The sequence below is a fragment of the Alexandromys fortis genome, unplaced genomic scaffold, assembly GCF_014885135.2.
Source record: "Alexandromys fortis isolate MF-2015 unplaced genomic scaffold, M_Fortis_MF-2015_v1.1 scaffold_164, whole genome shotgun sequence".
Classification (NCBI taxonomy): Eukaryota; Metazoa; Chordata; class Mammalia; order Rodentia; family Cricetidae; genus Alexandromys; species Alexandromys fortis.
Window position 1 is genome coordinate 435,310 of NW_026068047.1, and position 8,498 is coordinate 443,807.

The following is an 8,498-nucleotide window of genomic DNA, read 5'->3' on the forward strand; positions in this document are numbered from 1 at the left end:
AGTGCCTGTCAGAAACTCATTTGTAAAGAATATGCTGTCATTTGTTTTACAGAGTTAACTTAGGGTTTGCTTCTGTTTAATTAACAGATAAAGTTACCTCTACATCCTAAAGTTATCATGGAATCCCTTCAATTTCATCCTAGGGAATCTGAGCATTGATTCCAACTGATTTTTCCCTTTTCTCATCTTTACTCTCCCTCAGCTACCCACATTTGTGTTTTTCCTTTCTGTGTAAAAAGAGAATACCATTTCCCAAATGGTTCCATTTAGATTCTAGCTCTTACACTCCCTTGTGTTGGAGGGGGTGTTTCAGCCCAGCGCGTGGGAAGAAAGACACTAAGATTCTATGGCCACATCTACACAGTATTTCAGATGTTTCTTGTCACCCTCTCTAAAACACCAGTTTCAGTTCACTGCTCTCACTTATAGTCAGCATCATTTATAGCTTTTCAATAGATAACCACTAGTGAAATGACATGAATTTCAGCGGTGAAATTATGTAAATCAAGGTCTTTAAAATAATTATCTCAGTGTCTCTACTTTCAAATATACATTAAAAAATAGGCATTAAACCAAAAGTAAAACCAATAAAAAGTCATTTTTGAACTGGGTATAAAAACACCTACCTGTAATCCCAGCACTCATGAGCAAGCAGGTGGATGGCAAGTTCGAGGCTGGCTTGGGCTGTATACTAAAATTCTGTTTTTGCTTCTTCAACACCACCACCAGCACCACCACCAACACCCAAACAAACCCTTTTGGAGCCTATATTATTAATAAAACTTTACAAAAGAAAGGAATCCGAGGCTGGTTTTCTTTGCTTTATCCCAGAGAACTTAGACAACAATGAGGACACTAAGAGAGACTTACATAGATCTAATCTACATGGGAAGTAGAAAAAGACAAGATCTCCTGAGTAAATTGGGAGCATGGGGACCTTGGGGGAGGACTGAAAGGGGGAGGGGAGAGATAGGGAGGGGAGCAGAGAAAACTGTAGAGCTCAATAAAAATCAATTAAAAAAAGAAAAGAATGAGAAAGGAATCATATAGTCAGTCTGCATCCTACTGAAGACTCTACAGAGCTAGTATTTATTTATTTATTTATTTATTTATTTATTTATTTATTTATTTATTTATTTATTTATTTATTGCAGTGTGCAATGAAAAACACTGCTGACGTGTGAGCTGGAACTTTATCCCAAGCACCAAGGGAAAAATTCCTGACATAGCAGTACATAGTTGTTATCCCAGTGATTGACAGGAGAATCCGTGGAGTTTGCTGGCCAGGCAGTCTAGCTGAATTGGTGAGTTCTAAGTTCAGTGAGAGATCTTGTCTCAAAGAACAAGGTGGAAGGTGATTAAGGAAGACACTAATGTCAGTCTGTTGTCTCCATATACATGGGCATATCCGAAAACACAGAACACCTACATATGTTAGTACACAAAAACATACATGCACACACATACACACACACACATACACACACACACAGATATACAATCACTTCTGATAACTTGTTTTGTTAAACATATTCTGGATTATGTTCTTTTCACATTTATTTCATAGGTTGATTAAAGATTTCAAAGTCTCTTAATAACGAAAAAAAAGTTCCATTTAAACACAAATTATATAGGATTTGAGTAATTAAAATTCACACTGACAAGTAAACTACTAGCACCTGAGTTTGTCCACAAACAAGCAATCCTGTGCTCTTCGCCCGGAGGCCTTGAAGCCTGTGTCTTTCCTGAGCAAGTGTAACTTAAATTGGATCTGTTGTTCACCATTTCTTCTCTTTTTGGGGTGTTTCTGTTTTCATCTCAAATCAGCAGATTGACTTAATATATCACTGGGAACACATTCATCACTTCTGCCTGCTATCTCTTAGCTTTTGGATAATGTGTGGAATTGAAATAATTATAACGTTGGCTGTTTTGCCGTAGATTAAAAACATATGATTTGAAACAAACATACCTTTAAAAAGGAAGACAACATTTGGAACTTGTTATCTTTGTATGCATAGTTTTTCTTTTCTTTTCTGAAGACAGTTGTATGGGATTCAAGTGCTCTGACTGACCTAGGAGACAGCAGTAAGAGCCTTAATGCTTTTCTTTCCTCACGCAGCTTTTCTGGCCAGGGCTTAACTGAGTTCATGGGAAAACAAATGACCTCATAGATGGAGCCGCTCCACATTAGGAAGTGTAACACAAGTTATGAGATGCAGGCATAGGGTGAAGGTGGGGTAAAATTTGTTTATATATGCAAGGAAAACCTTTGTCTCTAAGGTGCAATGGGATTGGTTACTCTTTTTCGTGGTCCTAGGGGCAAACGCTGCTCTTTCTTTTACCTTTTTAATTCCCGATTTTGGCAGGACCTTTAGGTCATGTACTATGCTGGAGGCTACCAGGTGAGTATGATTTTGGCTCTCATCTGATTCCAGGAAGCTATGCTTCCTGTTGCCTGGCTCTTTGAGAACATTTGCTCCTGTGGTTTCCCTCGTTGGCATTTAGCCATTTGTTTGTGTCAAACTGATGTATGCAGTTTCTGATATTGCTAGAGGAATTCAGCAAGAGTTTAGCGAGCGCACCTTCTTCATCTTTCTTGTGTGTATTCAAGAAGCCATAGGCAAAAAGGGAGAGGATGGACACCCTGCTGCAACCCTTTAATACAGCTTCTCATGTTGTCGTGATCCCCAACCATAAAAGTATCTTGTTGCTACCTCATGACTGTAAGTTTGCTACTGTTGTGAATGATAATGTAAAATCTGATGTATAAACACAAAGGGTCTCCACCCACAGGTTGAGAACCACTGTTTTAGAGGGAGGCTTGTTCAAGGAAAGAACTCAAAACCAATGAAAAAAAGTATTAGCAAGTCTCTTGGGTTGCTAGGACAACTGGTCAACCCAGACACTTCAGTCCTTTCTCCTAGCCTTTTCAGGGGGTATGTGTACTGGATGGTAGTGTTCCTACCTGAATTCTCTTAACATCTAGCGGTCTGAAGTTTTTTGAATTGTCTCTTGCAAGCCCCACTTTCCTGAATATTTGTCCCTGTGTAGCCATGGCTGTCCTGGAACTCCCTCTGTAGACTAGGCTGGCTTCAAACTCAGAAATTCACCCACCTCTGCCTCCTGTGTGCTGAGATTAAAGGTGTGCACTATTACACTTGGCTGGGGTTGAACTGAAACTGCAGAGCTATCTGGGAAGGGTTGATACCTTCACAGTACTGACCCTGATTCACTTTTATGCTCTGATTTGTCTGGCTAGGCACTATCTTATTTGTGCTTTATAATAACCCCATGAGGTGATCAAACATCATAAATGGAGGCTCAGAGGAGCTTAGGTTTATAGAGGTGGGAGACAGTAGAGGCAGGTCTGCAATGCTGCTGACATGTCAGGCTTTAGAGTGCATATACTAGATACTTTCCAGGGTGATGGTATAAAGTCCTGAGCTGTGGAGTTTAACCAGTAAGGTTTAAACCTGGTTTTGGCCTTTGCTTGGTGCTAGGAACTGAACTCAGGGCTTCATGCATGCTAGACAAGCACTTTACCAGCTAAGTCACATTTATAGCCACATACAAACTTGTTTTTAAGTCACAGGCTCTTGAATTGGTGCCCCTAAAGTTCACTACTTGCTGCTAGCTCAGATACTTTCCTTCTCTGAGGATTTGGTTGGATGAATGAATTAGCTCTCAGCTAGGTGGCTGTCTCAGCTTTAAAAAACAAATCTGATTTTTATTGTTTTTGAGACAGTGTCTCACTTAGACCAGGCTGAGCTTAAACTTCTATGTTGCTGAGATAATCTTGAGCTTCTGATCCTTTTGCCTCCAGCTCAAGAGTACTGGGATTACAAGAATGCACTGCCATGCCCAGTATTATGTGATCAAACTCAGAGTTTTGTGTATGCTGGGTAGGCACTTGTCCATGTCAGCTACATCTCTAGCCCATGAACATTGATTTCTGAAACACACTATTTTGGCTTTCACTGTGTAATTCTAAATATAGAATTATTATATTATTGTCTATAACTTTAGGAGGATTGTATAGTTATCATATGCCTGTTTATAAACACACACATATGTAAAATTTGTTTGCAGGTTTTTTATTTCCAATGAAGAAAATCTTATGATTTGTCTGAACTCTTTTTTTCTCTCGTAAGAAATCTCTTCATGAGCAGCAAAGTGTTTGAGATGGCCCCGCAATAGCCAATATAAAGCAAACAGGGATGGCATGTCTGAGAGAGTCACTCTGAGTGAATGTTCTATCATGACATATGCTGGCAGGGATCATGGATCATGAGGTGAGACAGAAAGTACAGGAAGTGCTCTAGAAAATGTCAAATTAGGAAAGACCATTGTTGCGTGGAACAGGCCAATCAGGACTTCTCTCATGAAGCATGTGGACATGGCCCCTGGGAGAGGTTGGATAGACCTCTGATGCTCATTTAAAGTTTTTGGTTGTTTTGTTGGGGGCTCCAGTTCAGATCCCTGATGGCCCCCTAATGTCTGGGATTAGTTTCAGTCACTCTGTCCTCTCTGCTGTAATAATCTTCTGGCCTGTCTTCACTGTCATTCAGAGCTAAGCTGATGAGCGTCTGCAAGCACACAGGTGACCTTCAGCTTCAAGCACAGTTCATTTGGTGTTTGCCCCACTGTGGCTAATTAAAACATACTTTAGATGGTTGAGCACATTTTCCCACACAGCTCCCCCCCTCCCCCCAGCTGGTTGCTTTCTTTCTTCCCTTCCTCTTAGTTCTGTGATTCACCCAACAGCCATGTTATTTGAGAAAGCATGATGTAGACTATTCCAGTTCTTTGGAAGTGGCCAAGCAAAGACAATTTCATGAGTGAAAGTGGCTTGTATCACTTAATCTTGTATTCATTGAATAGACCTTATTACAGGGCTACATCTGACACCAGCGAGGCTATAAAATGGGTACTGACTGTGTGCTTGTGAAGAACGAGACGTCGATGCTGGTGACAAATTGAGAAGTCTCAAGTACCAGGTGTAACAATAGGTGGAAGAGGTTTTTATTTCCGCGACTTCTTAGTTCAGCGAGTTCTAGGCTCAGAGACGTTATCAGAGACACTTATTCATTTGTTCATTCACACAGTTTGTCAACTTGATACAAGCTTGTGCCATCTGGCAAGAGGGAACCTCAGCTGAGAAGATGCCTTTATCAGATTAGCCCATAGGCAGGCAAATCTGTGGGGACCTTTGCTTGACTAGTGGTTGACTGGGGAGGGCCCAGCACACCATGGAAGTGCTATCTGTAGGCAGGTGGTCTTGGGGTGTATAAAAATGCAGGCTGAGCAAGCCACAGGGAGGAAGGTAGTAATGAACACTCCTCCAGGGCCTCTGCTTCAGTTCCTACTTCCAGGTTTCTGGCCTGTCCAAGTTTGAGTTCCTGTCCTGGTTTCTCTCAGTGATGGATCCTGATCAGGACATGTAACTTTTCCTCCCCAAGTTGGATTTGGTCATGGTCTTTATCGTAGCACAGAAAGCAAACTAGAGTGCTTACTGAGCATCTATTATGTGCGAATCGTTATACTTGATCTGATGACTAAAATGAAGAACTGATGTGGGCCTTGCTTCTTTGGTGTCAGCCCTAAGACACCATCTTCCAGATCTTCTTCCTGATTCCTTAGAGGTCTGACTGAGCCCCAGACTTCTCTGTTTGTTAGCAGCTGATTTGCTCACAACTCAGGTGTGCCTAAAACTCATAAATAAATGAGACACTCCATCCAACATGGTCCACAAAATGAGTGAAGTTTAAAAGAATATTTTTGTTATTTGACAAATTTGTGCCTGTATATACTATATTATGATTACATTTTTGTCTCTCTTATCCCCCGGCCCCTAAAATTGCTACCAATCCCTTTTCAAAATTCATACCTTTTGGGTTAATATTTTTGGTTTTTATTAGAGATTTTGGTAAAATGTATTGACTAAGTACTTCCTTTGGTGCTGTGTAGACAAGGCCTTTACTTCTTGGGAGTAATAGATCTTATGGGACCAATTTAGCTTCATCCAAGAGAGCAAATTTCCCAACTCTGAATGAGCTCTGATTTTCATTAGATGGGCTGCCTACAGGGTGATTTCATGAAAACAATGTCCAGAAGCTTGTGACTCAGCTTGAATTTATCTTTGTCTTATCCTCCTGTATCCCTGTGGTGCCTGAGTGAGAGAGTGTACCGGGAAGCTTCAGTTCAGGCTGAAAGCTTGGTTCTCTGCAGACAAAAATGAAAGTCCACTTGAGTGCTCCATTCCAGCGAGAGGGCTGCTGCTGACTCTGCATCATGCTCTCTGTTTCCTTTATTTTTCTTCTCTTCTTATTGCTTTGGTGTGTGTATGCTATGGTGTGTGGATAGTTTTGCCAAATTAGATTTCTCCTTCTACATTTATGTGGCTTCTGGGGATGGAACTCAGGTTGCCAAGGTCTGGTGGCCAGTACCTCCCTCCACCCACCAAGCTAGCTAGGTAGCCTTGTATCATAATTTGTCAAACAATATCATTGTTGGGTGAATAGGAGAAATGAGAGGAAAGGATGGCAGAAAGGACTCTCCTCAGGGGCCAAGTTGCATGGGAAAATGTTCTAAGTCATCTAAATCTTATTTTAATTAGCCATGGCAGGGCAAGTACTAAAATGTCTCATGGGCTCATGACATCCCAAAGTAGCAAGGTTTTGGGGTGAATAAATAGCTTAAATTTTGTCCAAAGAAAACCACTATATAACACATCTGTTGATGGTTAGCAGATCTTCAACGTGTCTAAGAGACTGAAAATATTGGATATTTAAGGAATATTATTTTGAATTTTCTACTTTTTTTTTTTTTAATGAATTCAGCTGTAGAAAGGAAAACACTGGAAATGAAGCTTCCAGATTTCCACATGAGGACTTCTGGAATGATTATAATAATAATAAAAAATCCTAATGGCTTTCATAGAGGAAACCCATCAACCTTGATTACTTGGCACATGCTTCAGCCTAGGCCTGGTATGAGCCAAAGACTGTGCTTTAGTAATTGTGCACTTAACACTGTTGAGCTTTGATGAGTCTCAGTTCTATATCAGACACATTCTCATGAAGGATGATAGTCTTCCAGGCTGAACTTACACAAACTGGAGCTGGGGAGAAATGTATAATAGGAAGTAGGGGTTGGTGACTCAGGACTATTTTGTGGCAAGCTGGTTATTGGAACAGTGATACATATGGAAGCAGCTTTTGTTGTTATTGGTGTTGCTCTTTTCCCCTTGGGAATTCTGAGCCTTGGAAGTCTCTTTCAATGGGCTAGATGTGTTTTTTTTTCTTTTTCTTTTCTTTTTTTTTTATCAACTCTGACTCCATGTTAAGACTCTCTAAGAGAGGCTTCCAAATGGAGTAACATGAAGATTCACTCTCAGACTCTTGACTTAACTGATCTGTGTTGGGACCTGCTCACATGTATTTAAAAAATTGCTCTTAGACAATGATTGTGCAACTAATGTTGAAAAGCAAACAGAAAGCTCTAGGGTACAGTCACAATTAGATGTGACAAATCATACTGGATGCTATTTAGGATCCATTTAACTCCTCTCTGATGCTTTGAGTCACTTTTTAAAAATGGTTTAGTAGGTTTACTGTTAGTCACTGGTATGCAATATAAATTATGGTATATGTTTAAACAAGGAGTTCAGTGATCCTACAGTGGACATATCCAAACCACACCCATTTCTAACCCTTTCTTGGTACACAACTTTTATTTCTTTTAGATTAAGTATACATATATCTATCTGAGATCGTTATGCAAATCATGTTTTGCGAAGGAAACTGGGAAGAGTTTGTGTTCAGTGACAAACTAGCTTAGCGATCTAGTTCTGTACCCTATTTGAAATACAACTTCAACATATCACTTTGGGGTATACAGTTCCACCCATAGCAATCATTTCATTATGAAATGAACGCATTTTGGAATAGGTTACAGGGTAGTCACTTTTTTCTTGTAGCCTTGAGCAAACTTCAGAGTTAGCCTGCATTTATTAAAATCAGGAACTGATTTAGATGGTAGGCTTGCAGGAATTTCATGTCAGAGATGGCTTGGTCAAGGGGTCCAGATCTCCTCCTGAAGTCAGTGATCATGAAATTGACTTTCACACAACCAAAGGTAGAGTAACAAGGACAGGAGTTACCTTCTACCTAAATTGGACAAAGTATGAGAAGCAGCCAAGACCATGATACCAGTAAGGAAAGATCATATGTCCTATGTTTGCTCTAGCTCACGGAGGGAGTGCCTGTGGCCCTGAGCTGTGGAAAATGAGGAAATAAAGTGGCATTTAGGGAGGTCAATTTGTTGGAGTTCTCAGGTGGTACAGCTGCAGAGAGGGCTGTAGACTCATAGGACATGGGTACTTCGATAGCTTTCCTTTATGCCATTATGTAAACAGAGTTTCTGTCTCACCCGGTCCTGTAGCCATTTAGTCCCAAAGAAACAAAAAAATGTAGAGCTCAATTAAAAAAAAAGAA